This window comes from Rattus norvegicus, chromosome 8 (genome assembly GCF_036323735.1).
Source record: "Rattus norvegicus strain BN/NHsdMcwi chromosome 8, GRCr8, whole genome shotgun sequence".
NCBI classification, from domain to species: Eukaryota; Metazoa; Chordata; class Mammalia; order Rodentia; family Muridae; genus Rattus; species Rattus norvegicus.
Genome location: NC_086026.1, coordinates 57,243,557 through 57,260,451, shown reverse-complemented (window position 1 = coordinate 57,260,451; position 16,895 = coordinate 57,243,557).

Sequence of the window (16,895 nt, the reverse complement as noted above, 5' to 3'; positions counted from 1 at the left end):
ATAACTTCAAATTTGCTACTGTTGTGAATAGTAATGTAAATATCTGGTATGCAGGATATCTGACATGTGGCCCCAAAGGGGTTGAGAACCACACCTCTAAAAACTCCATCAAAAAGAAACATAAAGGATGCCACTGATGAACCTGTTCGGTAAAGTTGAAGGGTAGAAAGGAAGGCACAGAGATCATCTCTGTACACCAACAATGAGCTAGTGAAAGGTAAGCTCCAGAAGCAATCTCATTTATAATTTCATTAGAAAGAATCAAATACTTATGAATAAGTGTAACCAAGGATGAGAAAGATCTGAATGCTGAAAACCACAAAACTGGAGACAGAAAATGGAAGGCTTTTCCGCATTCTTGGACTGCTAGAATTAATATTGTTGAAATATTAACGAGAGTGGTAGGTTCAATGCAATTCCAGTGAAAAAAATAACAGCATTTCCCCCCAGAAATATGAAAATCAATTTTGGACTGAGGAAATGGTTCCATGGGTAAGTGCTTGTTGCACGAGCATGGCCATCTGAGTTCAGCACCTATGAAAGCCTATAATACCAGCAGTTGCAGAGTGAAAACATGAGGACCCTGAGGCTTCATTGGCCAGCCAGTCCATCCATGAGGAACTTTAGATTCTGTGAAAGACAGAGTGTCAAAAAATAAGGTGGATAAAATAGACACCTATGTTGACCTCTGCCCTCTACACGCACGTGCACACACTTTTGCACATACATGCTTACAAAAAGAAAAACAATCTTGACATTTTGTTGTTTGATACTCCAAAAGACTGCAAGATAGCTAAACAATCTTGGATAATAACAAAAATGGAACCATCATGCTCTGGTTTTAAGCTATATTGTAAAGCTCTAGTATTCAACACAACATAGCAATGCCATTAAAAAAGGATCCAGAGGCATGTGGACTTGAATGGAGAGACCAGAAGTAAACCCACATACAATACACACTCTTGACATTTACCTAAGTGTACTGAGAATTAAAAAGGAAAGGACAGACTCTTCACAAACTGCTTATCTGTAAGGAAAAGAGTGAAGTTGGGTTCCTGCCATACTCTGCTCACTGAAAACAACTCACAATGGTTCTTATATGCTCTGCTCACAGAAAATAACTCCCAGAAAAACAAACAAAACCAAACAAGATAAAACAACCCTTCTCAAAACTCCTCAAGAAAAAAAATATGATAAGAACTCTTAAAATTTGTTCCTGGGATGCTTTTTTAAAAATATGCTACCAAGAATCCACCAAGAAAAGCAAAAACAAACCAGTGGACACATTAAACCAAAAAGCTGCTTCTTAGCAGAGGCAACATTTGCGAACACATTTCTGATAAGGGGGGTTATATCTAAAAACTAGAAAGACTTTGCTCAATATAACTAAATGATTCAAATCTTTTTAGTGGGCCAAAGGCCTAAATAGATATTTTTCCAAAGAAGACAGTCAAAAGTCAACAGAGTCTAGAAAGGTATTTAATGTCATCAGCCGAAGGGATTCAAACCAAAACTGTGGTAAGTACACTCCATGCTTGCAAAGACACAGAGAGGAGCTCTGCGCGCTTGAATGCTCTTGGAAGGAATAGAAACTGGTGAGGCCACTATGGAAAACTGGAAGTTCTTTGAAAAACTAAAGATAGAATAGCCATGTGGCCTGCCCACGTAGCTTCTGAGTGTAAATTCAAAGGAAATGAAACCAATGTCCTGATGACAAGCCCGCACTTCATGTTCATTGCGCCGTCATTGACAGTGACGAACGAACGAACGAACGAACGAACGAAGAATGAACGAAGAATGAACGAAGAATGAACGAACGAACGAACGAAGAATGAACGAAGAATGAACGAACGCATAAAGAAAACAGAAAATGTGGATAAAGAAACTGTTCAATGGAAGACTTTCACCCCTGAAAATCAGGCAGTCCCTCCAGCTAGACAACCTGAATGGAGCTGGAAGACACTGTGACAATGGACAGAGCCAGGAAAAGCTGGAATAAAACTATGATCCTACTTACATGAGAAATCTAAAGAGTTGGGTTGACAGACACACATAGTAAAGTGGTGCCAGGGACTGGGGTGGGGTGGGGTTTAGAAAAAATGGAAAAGTAGGTTAAAGATACAATTTCTAGGGTTTTAATGGATAACATGTTAATTCTATTAACTAATACTTGAAATTTGCCAAAATACAGAATTGTGATTTCAAGACAAAATTAAGAACAACAAAGTCCTGTGAAGCAATGCAAGATAAACTACCTTGACTGTGGTCACTGCTTTTATACACACACACACACACACACACACACACACACACACACACACACACACACCAAATGTGACAGCCAGCGTCAACAGTTAACATGACATGGACATGTCTGTGGGAGGTTATGGTTACCGTAGTAACTGAAATGAGACAATCCATTCACTATGGGTGGCACCATTCCCTAGAAAGAGAACTGAGCTGTAGCATGCATTCATTTTTCTGTGTTCTTGTCTTTCTAACTATGGATGTGATGTGAGCACCTCTTCGGGAGATCCTGTCACCTTAATTTCCCTGCTAGGATGTTCAGAACCCTTGAGCTATGATGCATAATAAGCCATTTCTCCTTCAAACTGATCTTTTCAAGGTGTTTTCTCACAGAAGCAGGAAAAATATCAACATAGGGAAGAGCACAATACACACCTTGAGTCAATTATATCTTAATAAAGCTGAGGAAAAAACAATAAATGTCTATTATGCTGAATAGTTATGAAAATAACTAATCATAACTTAAATTTCCTCATGGATTTAAATTACAGAGGATGTAGCTTTCAATTATATGTTTAAATAGTTTTGATGCTTATGAGCTGTTTTTATATAATTAATTCTCTGTTTCTGAATTTTTACTTTTGCTTTGTTTTAATCAAGAAACATCTTAATGAAGCTTTTCCAATAAAGGATATAATCATTATCATGTCTGATATTATATCAAATTTTTGTAGAGGTTATAGGTATGTAAGACGTGTTCTGTATGCTTTATATGATCGATCTTTTAAAACTAGTTTTTAAGGTATTTATTTCCTGAGTGTGTGTGTGTTCACTTTTGCCATGGCACACATGTGAACATCAAGAAAAATGGTAGGAGTCAGTTCTCTTCTTCTGTGAGTCACATGAGTCTCAGGGATCAAACTCGGGTCATCATGTTAGCAAGAAGTACCTTTACCCACTGAGCCATCTTACCAGCCTTATCATTCCTTTTAGGATTTAAAAATAAATCTTCATGACATTGGAACTTCACATAAGGCACTACTAATTATTGCCTCGATTTTGTGCAATCTATAAGCCCCCCAAAACACATGTGGCTTATAGCCTGAGTGGGTGACATTTTCAGTAAAGGAAGTGACACTAAAAACATTTACTATCTAGCATGTTGAAAGTAAGTCAAAGATAAGCAGTGTCCCCATCCCCTTTGGTAACAAACTTCTCTGCCGTTGGCCATGACTCTCTTTTGTTTTGTAGTAAGGTTGCAGAGTCAGTGAGAGCAGCATGCATTCCATTATTTTCTGTAAGAGATGAGGCCTTGTGACCTGCACAATCGGATTCTTTATTTCTGCCAAGCCTTCTTCTGCATCATTTTATTTCTATTCTGTCGAACTTGATGCTGATTATAACTGGAAAGTTTAAATGTATCTTTTATTCCTCTGACATAATTGTCATCTTGGAGACTCACTGTTGAATACGCTCACCCTTTCTAGTTCTTTCTGAACTCTGGCTGGCTGGTTTAACTCAGCTGTTCTGGCCCATACTCCTCTCCAAATTCATTGATTCAATCTGGCTTCTCTCGGCTTCTCACTGAATTGCCCTGCTTGGCCTCAGACTAACCCTGGCAATTTGTTCTAATCTTCTGGCCTCTTCTTATTCTCTGCTTTCAACTGCCTCTGCTGACCTGCACTGAACTGCATGAATTCATGAATGAACTCCATTGCACTGCACTGCACTCACTGTATTGAGTCCCAACTGACTGACTCTCTTTCTCCCTGTACTGCTCTTAAATAGCCTTTCTTTCCTGTGCTGTTCTTGGTGGGATGGGGCAGTGTGTATCCTATTTCTGACTCATTCTGTCAAATCTTTCTCTGATTCGTCACTTTATCTACCCCTCACTTAGATGCTACTCACTTTCAAACACAGATGCTTCCTTCTACAAACTAATTTTACCTTAAAGGTGTGTACTAAAGGTGTGTCTGTACTCCAGCCAGGGGGATTATGGGTATGTGGTGTGTCTGCATTCCAGCCAAATAAGTTGCTGTGTTAAATTCCTCTACAAGATAGCACAAGAAGATCCCTGTTTTCTGTTTTCTCGTTGACACCATTCTCTTTAGGATGGCTCTGCTGTAGGGGGATCTTTAGGTTTTTTTTTTCCCAAGAATTGTTGATTTTATTTCCACCAAGTCAGCTAAGCTTCTCATTGCTTCCCAGGTGGATTCTGATTCTTCTATTGGGATTCTTCTATGCCTAATGATTCTAGAATCCTCTCCTAACTCAGATGCTCTTTTGGCAGCATACTTGTCTTTTTCAATTCCTGTGATAAAAAAATGCTCTGACGAAAGTAACTTAATGGAGAACTGATTTCATTTTGACTCACATTTTTAAGGTACAATGCATCATGATAGGGAATTCAAGGCAGCAGGATCATGAAGCAGAGTGGTCGAATGGTGTTCACACTTAGAAAGCAGAAAACAGATTATTATTCAGATAGCCAGGATCCCCTGCATAGGGAATAGTCCTGTCTACAGTTAAGATGGGCCTATCAGTTAACATAATGGGGATGACTCCTTATAGGCAAGCCCAGCAGCCCATCTCTCAGGTGATTATAGATCCTGTCAAGCTGACAACACCGTTCACAATACTTACTTTACCCTCTCGCTCAAACATGTTCTTTCACCATGGCCTTCTGGCTCTACTTCAAGGAGACTGTGCTCTTAATATTCTAGTGAATACAGTGAACATCTTGAGGTAGTCTGGGTTTCAAACAATAAAAAGACCAAATTCACAGCCAAATGGTGGTGGTACACAACTGTAATCTCAGAACTCAGGAGGCAGAGACAGGAAGATAAGGAACCCAATGTCAGCCTAAGCTAAGTAGTATATTTACAACCAGCACTTGGCTGCGTGAAACTCTATCACGAATATAAGTAAATAAAAATAAAATACCGATTTACACTATCGCAAATCAGTTCAGAAACATTTTGAGAAAAGTTCAACTCCGAGTCTCCATCATTCTCTCACTTACCTCCTTACATGGTGGCTTCCTTAGCCTGCCCCAAAGAGGGCTTCCAAAAGCACTCAGAGTCTCGCAACCCATCCTATGCGCCCACAGAGAGAATATCACCTATAAATCTTGAACAAAACCACTAAGCTTTACTCTTATTGGCCCACCTCTGAGCCAACCCCCTTAACCCAGGAAATTGTATGCACAGGTGGGTTAAAGTGCCTTAAAATAGTCACTATATGATGGGATGGGGAGGAGGGCATGATGGGCTGTAACAGGTGAGGGTTAAGTCAATTTAGAGAAAGAAACCAAGACAGAATCTGGGCATGGTTAGGAAAGGAAAGGAAAGGAAAGGAAAGGAAAGGAAAGGAAAGGAAAGGAAAGGAAAGGAAAGGAAAGGAAAGGAAAGGAAAGGAAAGGAAAGGAAAGGAAGGGAAGGGAAGGGAAGGGAAGGGAAGGGAGGGGAGGGGAGGGGAGGGGAGGGGAGGGGAGGGGAGGGGAGGGGAGGGGAGGGGAGGGGAAGGGAAGGGAAGGGAAGGGAAGGGAAGGGAAGGGAAGGGAAGGGAAGGGAAGGGAAGGGAAGGGAAGGGAAGGGAAGAAAGCAATTTTTCCAAGCTCCTTGAAGCTGTCGCATGTTATAGTTGGCTGACTGATGTCTACACATGAATATTTTAATGGGAATCATAAGCGATCCATCTTTCCCCTTATCTCTGCCAGACTTCATACCTCAGTGAAACCTATCTACAGTGGTCTCTAAGGCAGTTCCAGAATCTGGGCAGTTGTTCCTGTTGCTGGTGATACTTTAACCCCCTCCACTATCCCCTTACATTAAGAAACAACTACTTTGAGACTTCATCCATGGGGCAGCCAGAGCACTCTCCTCAAACACCCATTGCATTTAGAACTGTGGTTCTCAGCCTGTGGGTCACAACCCCACACAGGTTGTAAATCAGATATCCTGCATGTCTGATATTTACGTTATGATTCATAACCATGGCAAAATTACAGTTATGAAGTAGCAATGAAATGATTTTATGGCTGGGGGGGGGTCACTGCAACATGAGGAACTGTATTAAAGGGTCACACAGCATTAGGAAGGTTGCACTGATTTAGAATAAAATATAAGCTATTACCTAAATACCACATAAAATGGACCATAGTTTATTATGCTCTAGACACAATGGTTCCTTTGGTGGTAGTTATTTTGTTTTGCATTCTTCTGTTTTGTTGAGTCAGATTTCATCCTGCAGTCTAGGGTGACCAACAAGTAGAGCTCCTTGACTCCCGGATGCTGGGACCACACTACCCAGGCTCACGCTGGTTTCCTTTTTTTGTGTCAATCTGCTTTTTAACTTCAGTTAAACTTTGCCCTAGTCATCCTTCATGTCTTGTGGGCCCTTCTAAGAGAAGGCTGGGAGGTCTTGTGTCTACTCAGTGTGAGCTCATTCTGCTCACAGACCAAATCAATCTATAGTCATCTTCTCCTTGTGCAGTCTGTTGCTAGCTAAAATTATCCTGCTAATTTATTTAGATTATTATCTGTTTATTTACCAGACTGTTGTAGAAACTTCGGGAGAGCAAGAGATCTGAGAATCATATTTACTATTCTAGTCCCAGAGCACCGGGCAAGGGCGTGGCACTGAGTTATTCACTAAGCATCTGTTGGAGAAGGAATGGAGAGGTGAGCACACATTCCATGGGCAGTCAGAGTAGCATCCTCCACGCCTGGAGAATAAGGACCGGGGATGGTCAGGATGTGGTGACGCTTAGGAAAGACGTGTTATGTCCAGAAGGACACCCCGTGGCGGGAAGACCATAGCTACTATCTCACATATCCTACTGTGCTCTTCTCCTAGCCTCGGATAAGGAAGCCAGCCACATATGAAACGATCAACATTCCACCAGTGACAAGAGAGACGTAAGAGGCTTGACAGGATCACTCTTCCCTAGGGCTCATTTTCCAAGAATTCATTAAACATATGGAAGAAGCTGAAGGGAGGCAGGAGGCTCTCTGAGGAGATTTTTTAAAAAAAAAGAAACAGTTACAAACAATTCCTATAAGAAGCTCTGGAAGATGCATGTATATCTTTCTAGATTTATTAAGTTGCATTTCAAAAGTTGGTTGTAAATCAGCTGACAAAAAAATGCTTTCCCAACCTGATTCAACATTCTCTGTGATGTTATTGAGAGTTTTAACTGTTGTTTTTCATGGCTCTCAACAGCCAATAACCCTGACTGATTTACTTCCTCTGTTTTGGCAGCAGGCTTGAAAGAGTCCCAAGACACTAAGACCCAAAGGCTAGAGATGGATGGAGAGCCCAAAAGAAGGCCGAGAGCCAAAAGCAGACGGAGGAATGCATGGAGATCTCCAGGGATGGTTCTGGGTGCTCCAGACAGGCTGCCTTTCAGTGAAAGGCAAGAAGAGCATCCCCTGAGGTAGATCTGGGCCTAAGTCTATAGGTGGGAACTTTTACAGCTATGTTTTGGCCGGATTATCAAACCGTCTGGAGCCTCACTGTTTGTGTCTGAGACAGAGAGCGTCAACTAAATCATCATGTTGTTGAGAGCATTAAATGAGACCATGCATGGAGAGCGCTTAGCTGACTGCCTGGCTCATGCAAGCTCTCGATAAATACGATTCCTCGGGGCCTCCTGTCAACTGCACATCTGCTCTCTCTCGGGACAGTCTCCCACTCTGCCCTTGGATGAATTTATAGTGAAGCCTCATTAATTTGGACCTTCCTCATTTGGGATTTATGATAATCTATCAGTGGCCTTAGCTAAAATTTACTTTTATAAGTCTATAAAAGAAAAGTAACAGCAAGGTTAAAACAAATTTATGAAGAGACTGTTTAAGTTAATGGAGCATTTGCTGTTACTTTAGAAATAGCCATTTACATACAAATAATTGATGTGCTAATTACAAATGATTCTTATCTACACAGGAAAGCAGTCCCTTAATTCAAAGTAGAGCGCAAATTACTGAGAGGTTAAAAGGGTTTTTTTTTTTTCAGTATTATTATCATTTTGCTTCAGATCCTCACAAGAAATCGATTTTATTACAGGAGAAGTGATTAGCAACACATTTGTCAACTTTTAATACAACTTCTTTGCATACTCAAATTATCAGTCCCGCTCTATGGAAGCTCGGGAAGGGAGAAAGGCAGGGAGAAAAAGAGAGAAGAGAAGAAAAAAAGGAGGAAGGGAAGAAGTGAAGGGGGGAGAGAGGGGAGAGGGAGGAAGAGGAGAAGAGGGAGAAGAAATGAAGGAGGGAGGGAGGGAGGGAAGGAGGGAGAGAGAGAGAGAGAGAGCGCAATATGGAGGGCGGGAGGAAGAGAGGGAGGGAAGAAAGCTTAGAAAGGAAAACAGCCCTCCCACATACCCCTTACTATCCCCCAGCCTATTTTTCTTTTCCATTAAAGTAGCGCTGGTCCTCACAAATTACAATTTTCACAGCCGATAATGGCCATTTTCCCACAGCTTGAGCCTCTATAACACTTTTATTTTTATTCTGATAAAAACAGACTCGTCTTGTAACTCCAGCCCTTTTAAAGAAAACAACCATCTCGTCAGCCCTCACAATTCGATGGGAGACACACATATGCAAACCCACGAAGCAGGGTGTACACCTGTAATCCCAGCACTCCCTGTGAAAGGGGGAGTCCAAACAAGGAAGAGTTCAAGGTCATCCTTGGCTGTAAAGTGAGTTCAAGGCCTGCCTAGGCTACATGAAACCCTGTCACAAAAAACCAATTAATGTGTTCATACAGAGTGAGAAATGCAAACTTAATAGAAAAAAAACAGTGAAACAATTTTTTCTCTGTTTGGAGAAATCACAATCCGTAACTTGAGCCAACTGATGACACAAAGTAAAAGAAAATTTTTTCTTAACTTTCACTGATGCTTAATAAACCTAGATAAGGCAAAGAGTGTAGAATATCTCTTACGTAGTTAACCAGCAGTTACAGAATTCTATGAGATAGAGTAACTAGCATAGAATTTACCTTTCAGAACAAAACTAGTTTGGCGAGCGGTGAAGGAGAGCAAAGGTGAAGGAGAGGATCAGGATGCAGCCGCCAGGGCTCCGCTTGAACTCACACCATCTGGCCTCCGCTTCCTGAGTGCTGGGATCACCAGTGTGTGCCACCAAGCCTGATCCCAATAAAACAAATGTTTAAAATAGCCAAATATAATAGAATAGAAACCTTTAAGACAAAACAACTCAGGACAAAGCAGTGAGCCTTAAGGTCGTTCCTCTCGTGTGCGTGGAAGGAACTCTACCACAGGGCCAGGGGGCAGGCAGAGCCCAAAGGGCTTCTGAGCTGGAAGGACAGAGCCTAGAGTTTGGAAGGGCCAAGGCAGCCACAGTTCAAGTCTGAGAAGAGAGAGTGCCCAAACAGCACTGCAGAGATCTGAAGAGGCTCCCCTCTTCTCTCAGCTTAGCACTGACTGGAACATGTACAATGGCTACTCTTAGTTGTCCAGTTGATAGGCTCTAGAACCATCTTGGAGACAAAGCTATAGCCATGTCTGAGGGAGTTTCTAGCTTGGGTTAATTGAGGAGAGGAGACCCACGCTAAATGGGCTGTGGACCTGGACTGAATAAAAAGAAGAAAGGGAGCCAAGCGCCAGTGTTCATCTCTCTCTCTTTCAGGCAGCCTCACACCACAGCCCGCGTGTGTTTCCGGCCATGGATGCATGTATCCTTGGACTTTTTCTTTACGTTGCTTCTGTCTGGTGTTTTATCATAGCCATGAGAAGAGAAACGAATAAAACACAGCCCAATCACCAAACTGAAGGAGTTGCAGGGTGGGGTGAAGTGGTTAAGGAGGGAGAATAGACAACGGGTCTCCCTTGGAAGACTCCTGAATACCAGGCTGGACTGTAGCTCAGCAGAACAGAGCAGAAGGTGAGGATGTGAAAATTTACAGCTGAAAAGAGTGATCAATGTGGCTAGACATATGCAAGGATTGTGCAAGGCTGGCACCCTTCCCCTGGAGTCCACAGGAGTCTCTTGCTAAGTTCTTGAAGATTCGTGAACGGCTACTTACAGGACTGTCAACCAGCTGTAGATACGACTCTTAGGTCAGATTTCCCTTACACAGGCTGACGATACAGAAAACAGAATCTGTTGCTTTGTTCAGTGACACTTTCCCATTGTGGAAAAGTGTGGGTTTTTTTTTTCCAGTTAGCTGTGTCCTCCTCCTTTGCACATCCTGGGGCCAGAGTGGTAGTAACCATCCTTTTGAATAAACCTTCAAAGAGTAGACTCTGGGGGCTCTCCTAGATCCATTGCCAAATACCTCTGCCACCATAATGACAGCAAGAGGTGGGAATGTGCTCCAAGTAAGACTTACCAAAGCTCCCCCTTCTTATGAGAGCAGGAGCAAGATGGTGTAAATTTGAACCTGAAATTTTGGAAAGAAGGGTGTTGGTTGGCACAGGAAGAAGAGGAAGTAAGAAACTGAAGTCCATGGGGATCATGTCAGATGACACCATCACCACCTGACTCTGTAGGTTCCCAAGGTGTCTAGACAAAGTCAGTCTGGGCTGTCAGTTGCTTGTATCTGTTCTATTAAGCAAGAGAGAACACTGATGTCTGCGACCTACAGACATGTCTCTAGATATTTGAGAGCGTTACTGCAGAGTCCTGAACAGTTTGGATCCCTGACTACGAGTGGCGAGTGACTGAAGACAGACAGACAACACATGTTTAGTGAAGTTGGGATCAGGTTGGAGCTTGAGGCTGGGACCTCAGCAACCAGAGATCTCTCACATTTATCAAGTGCAACACAGAGGGAGGGGTTGGCTAGGGAGGGGCTGATCCTCTACAAGAGGTCTCTATAGGGATCAGTCTCTGGATGCAAACACTAGAGAGGAGGAAGACTCAGCTGTTAGGGTTTTCCACACACTGATCAACTGTTTATATACATTTATTTAGACTCCCAAGGAGAGCTTTACCACTTTTCTTCAGTCTGGCCTATGAGGGTAATGGTTTTGGCAATTCCCCCATGGGTATGGGACTTTGGGAACACTCAACATGGCTATGCCCAGGTCAAAACATTCACTCAGGGATTTATTCTATCAGAGCTTCCTCTGTCCCCTGTATGTGTTATGCACTTCCTAAGCCACAGCCATCTTCCAGATCAGTGTTCAGGTCCTCCAAATGTTCTTAGGTACTGTTTTCCAGGTCTCTTTCTAAGCTGGTCACTCTGTCAGAGTACACTCTGGTGGTTGATGACCTTCCTGAAATGCATCTGAAGAAGTAAAAGTAAAGCCTATCTACATTGGTTGTAACTATGACTGGACTATACCCGGAGCACAAATTCTCATATTAATATAGCTCGATCTAGGCCTGGTGGCTCAGGTCTGAAATCCCAGCTACTCCCAGAGGCTGAAGCAGGAGAATCAAAAGTTCAAATTCTCAAAATAAAAAGTTCTGGGCTAGAAATCTAGTTTAATGTCAGCATGTTTGCCTGTCCAATGAACCCCAGCACCAAAATTAAAATTAAAACAAAATAAAATAAGGTCCATATTTTGTGTAGGCCTATTACCCTTGGAAGATTTGGGGTCGAAATCATTCTGAACACCTGGTTTTTGCATGAGTCACTACAAAGCCAGGTGTACTCAGCCCAACAGTTGAGCTCTTTGAATTAGAGACTTTATTTTTAAAGTCCCCTAAAATAAGTAAGACTCATACTGTTGACCCTGTGCCCATCCTGATGAGATCACTAAAAATGGAAATCTTTCATCTATAATATTATCTATCTTCCCCCAAACATAGAAATATCAAGCTTTTTCCACTCAGGCTCATATATGGGGGGATGGTGGAGGGCACATAGCTCCTGCCTGGTCATGAGTCCTTAAAAGATAAAACGTCTTGGTCATATGATCAAAGGTAACTAGCTTCTTCTTGCCATTTCAACTGATAAAAACCAGAGCTGCTGGGTCTCATGTTTAATCCTATCCACTATCTATTAAAATTCACTAAAGCTTGCTAAGCCTCATTTCCTTGAAAGCCTATCAGGTTTCAGTTTCATCAAAGTCAAGTGTATTTAATTAACACAATCCAATTCATTCTGTAAGTGGTCAAGTTCTCCGAAAGGTACTCGAAAGAACTGGTGTTTTTATAAGAATTACACAGACTACACAATAGACAAAAATAAGCGTGCTTTGCACATGCCGTTACTGCCACCTCTTTTGCATACAATTGTATAAATTACCTTTGTTATGAAACATTAATCCTCTTTGCAAAGTGGAGTACCTCCCTTCTCAGATTCAGCCACCTAAGGAGTGCCTTGGGAGACAAACTCACCATCTCATACTGACAGAACGAGGAAGGAATATGGTCTCCTGAAAAGGACTGTCTACTTGGTAATGTCAAAACTTGGTTCTTCTGGCCTCTTCTGGGGCATTTTAGTCCCCTGCCAGATTCCCCTCTCTGCTATTCTGGAATACAAGAGGAGATGGAGCGTACAGACACAGGGTTATACAGAAAGCCCAGACAATTACTATCAAACTAATACATAAACCATGGTCACTAGGAATTATGTAAGGAGCTACGAGAAGATCTCCAGATTGCAAGTTCCATTCAATGAGCTACAGAACTTTAAAGCTTTATCTTACATCCTAATGGTCAGGGCCAGTATGTCTTACCTTACCTTATAGGTTAAAAGATTGGGTCTTACCTTATTTAGAAAAAGAGTCTTTGTAATGTAATTAGAGTACGACCTTAGGGTGAGGAAACTCATGTGTTATCTATGTTAATGACAAATGTCCTTCCAAGAGGAAACGGGGAGGATGGCACACAAAGGAGACAGAGACAGAAGAGAAGTGAATGGTGACACGACAGACAGGAGGCTACAAGCCAAGCATTGGGAGTCTGGAATCGGCAAGCACGAATTGCCCCAGGACTGCAACCCTTGATTGTCTTCTGATCTCCAGAACTTTGAGACAGAATTTATTATTACTTTAAACATCTAACTTTGTGATAACTTATCATAGATTGGAAGTGTTAAAAGGGAAAATATGGCATAGCCACTACATGCTCGGCAAGAGTCCTGTGTCCCAATCAGCCAGTAACTGTTCTTTCTCCCACTAAAGATGTAGTGGCCATATGTGGCTGTGATAAAAGACTTTGACAAAAAGCAGCTTAGGGGACACAGTCTCTATTGCAGTTTACAATTCTAGGTCAGCATTCATCATTGTTGGGGAACCAAGGCAGGAACTTCAAACAGTTGGTCCCATCACATCCACAGTCAAGGGCAGAAAGAAATGAATGCATGTATACCCACTTGTGCTCAACTTAATTTCCACATGTATGCATTTCCTGCCTAGTGAATGGTGCCACTCACCATGGGCTGGGTCTTTCTACATCAATTAACTTAATTAAAAAAAATCCTCCCACATACATGCTCACAGCCCAGCCCACTGTAGACAATCTTTTGAGACCCTTTCCGTGTGATTTTTGATTATTTAAAGTTAGCAAGTAAAGTTAATCATCATGTTACCCTTGACATTATTTTCTGACCCCATGTAGAGGTTTGAAAGAAAATGGGCCCCATAGGCTCAGGGAGTGGCACTGTTTAAGTTTGACCTTGCTGGAGTAGGTGTGGCTTTGTTGAAGGAAGTGGGTTACTGGAGGCAGACTTTGAGGTGTCAGAAGCTCAAGCTAGGCCTAGTGACTTGGTCACTTCCAGCTGTCCTCACATCCAGATGTAGAACTCTCAGCTCCCTCTCTAGGATCATGTCTGCCTCTGTGACACCATGTTTCCTGCCATGATTGATAATGGACTGAATCTCTGAAACTGTAAGCCAGCCCCAATTAAATGTTTGCCTTTATAAGAGTTGCCACAGACTCGGTGTTTCTTCACAGCAGTACAAACCCTGAGACAGCCTGTACAGTCTCTTGGCTACCATTCTGGAGTTTTTCTCTGCAGAGAAATGTATGTTATCATTTTTCATTTTAGCCTGATTGAAAAGCTAGAATAGACAAGAAGTTAATGGGTGGGTTTTCCTATTCCAACAGGCAAGTGCTAGGACCAAAAGGAATGAAGCAGCTTCAAGCAAGAGTTTAGCTAAGGGATAGGGGATGAAGTTCAGTTGTCAAGGTGTTTACCTAGCACATGTGACCCTACATTCAATTTCCAGCATCATGTAAGCCAGGTGTCTTGATGAGAAACTAATTTATCCCTTGGGAAATAGAGACTGAAGAACCTTCTGATACATAGCAGATTTGAGGCCAACCTCTCCCTCTCCCTCTCCCTCTCCCTCTCCCTCTCCCTCTCTCTCTCTCTCTCTCTCTCTCTCTCTCTTTCTCTCTCTCTCTCTCACTTTCTCTCTCTCATGTGTGTGGGTTTGTGTATGTGTTTAATGAGAGTTATCCTACATAAGAGATAATGCTCCCCCCAGAAGACCTAGGCTGACAAGTGAAAATCCCAGTGCCAGCTTGGTATATTACCAAATTGTCCTCTAAATCTCTCTACCTGTAGATTAGTGCAGCCCTCAGACCCTCTCAGAGACATTTCTTTGCTCAGCGGACAGTGGTTAACACTGGTCAAACTGCACAGAGTACATGTCAGTGGAGTGTTCATCCACAAATGGGGTGTCTGTATCATCTCTCCTACCCATGAAGAACCCAGAAACCATTACAAAATGAAGGGTGGAAAGATTGTAAGAACAAGAGGTCCAGGGTGATGGATTACTGCCTTCATGAATGCACAGTAGGTATGGTCTCCTGCACAAAATTGTCAGTCAACATTTTAACCGGGAAGAGGAAGGGCTCATGAGCTCCCACATGCAACTGAGCAGCTATTGACAGTTGATGGTTTCTAGGGGAAAGAGAGACAATAAAAAAGAAGAAGAAGAAGAAGAATGGTCCAACACCCAGGAGTATATGGGCATCACAAATTAGAACAAGTGGATTATTGAAACCAAATTAGAACTGGTAGGTTTTGGGGGCACAAGATTGGGAAGGAGTGGAGAGGTGGGGGTTAGATCTGGAAGGAACTAGATGAGGGGGGCTAAGTTTGTGGTAAATACAGATATACACTTCACGATGTTTTCAAGGAATTAATAAAAATATACTTTAAGAAAGGGAAGCAGGTAAAAGAATGAGAGAGGGAGAAAAGGAGGGAGAGAGAGGGGGAAGGGAGAGAAAGAGAGAGAGAGAGAGAGAGAGAGCGCACTTGGCTAGCCAAGCCATCTGCCTCCCAGAATACCAACCTAGAGGGACCCTTAAAACTCAAGAAGAATAAATTGAAACTACAGGGTCATTTAACTCAAGAGTTTCACACTAAACTCCTAACATAAATGCCAAAATGTAAATTTATTCTGTTCTCACCAGAGTAGACAAAATCATCAAGTAGGAATAAAGCAAGCTGCTTCCTTCCACCCGTCTCTGTGGAGATTGTTCTCCGGTGCACACAGGCAAATGCAGCGGGTGGGGGCAGCCCTTCCTTACTAAGCCTTTTATCTCAGCGCTCGCTTTTTTGAATTTCAAAAGTTTTTTTTTTCTAGTTTCTGATCGTCTCTTTCTTGTGGCCATCCATTCCTTGTTCAGTAACACTATTATCCTGAATTTCCCTGAGATGTGAATACACATTTTGAGGTTTGGTTAGTTTGCTTTGCCTCTTTTTCTGAGACCTTCCTACTTATTGAATTATCTTCATTTCCCCCTCTCTATTTTCCTATTTGCTTATCTTGCTGTTTCTTGCCTTGCATGTTTTCTCAAGGGTTTCTAATAATTAAGTACATGTCCCAGAGATGTCCAGAATATTATCTTACACCCTTCAACATGTTCTTTGTCAAGGTCATCTGATTTCTCCTGAGGGGGTGGATGGAGTCCATCTCTGTGCTTCTGAATCTGGAAAACCTGTGAGGTTCACATTGCCATTTCCTGAGTTAACCCATTTCTGGCTTGGCTGTTGGCTTTTTGTTCTAGTTTCCATAGTTGCTGTGATAAAATATTCTGTGAACCAGGTGGGGAGATGTCTTAGTTATTGTTCTATAGCTGTGACAAAAGGCCAAGACCAAGGCAGCTTATAAAGAAAACACTTACTTGGAGCATGTTTACAATGTCAAAGGTAAGTCCATGATCACAGAGAGTGTGTATGTAGGTAGGCAGGCATGTTACTGGAGCACTAGCTAAGAGTTCACATCCAATCCATAAGTTGCAGGGGGAGAGAGAGAGAGAGAGAGAGAGAGAGAGAGAGAGAGAGAGAGAGAGAGAGAGAGACTGACTAGGATTAGCATGGGCTTTTTAAACCTCAAAGCCAACCCTAGTGGCACACCTCCTCCAACAAGGTCCCACCCACTCCAAGAAGGCCACACCTCTAAAGTTCTACTAACTAGGGACCAAATATTCAAATATATGAGACTACAAGGGTCATTCTCATTCAAACCATCATAGGAGGAGAGGATTTATTTGGGTTATACTTCTGAGTCATAGTTTGAAATTGACAGGAAGTCAAGCAGGATCTAAAACAGAAATTAAGGAGGGATGTGGCTTGCTGGTTCACTCACTTGCAGAATCACACGTAGCACTCATCTAGCTTTATTCTATATCCCAGGCCACCAGCCCAGGGAACGGTGTTGCTTACCGTTGGCATACCTCTTTCATCAATTAGCAATCAGGACTAGGGTTTCT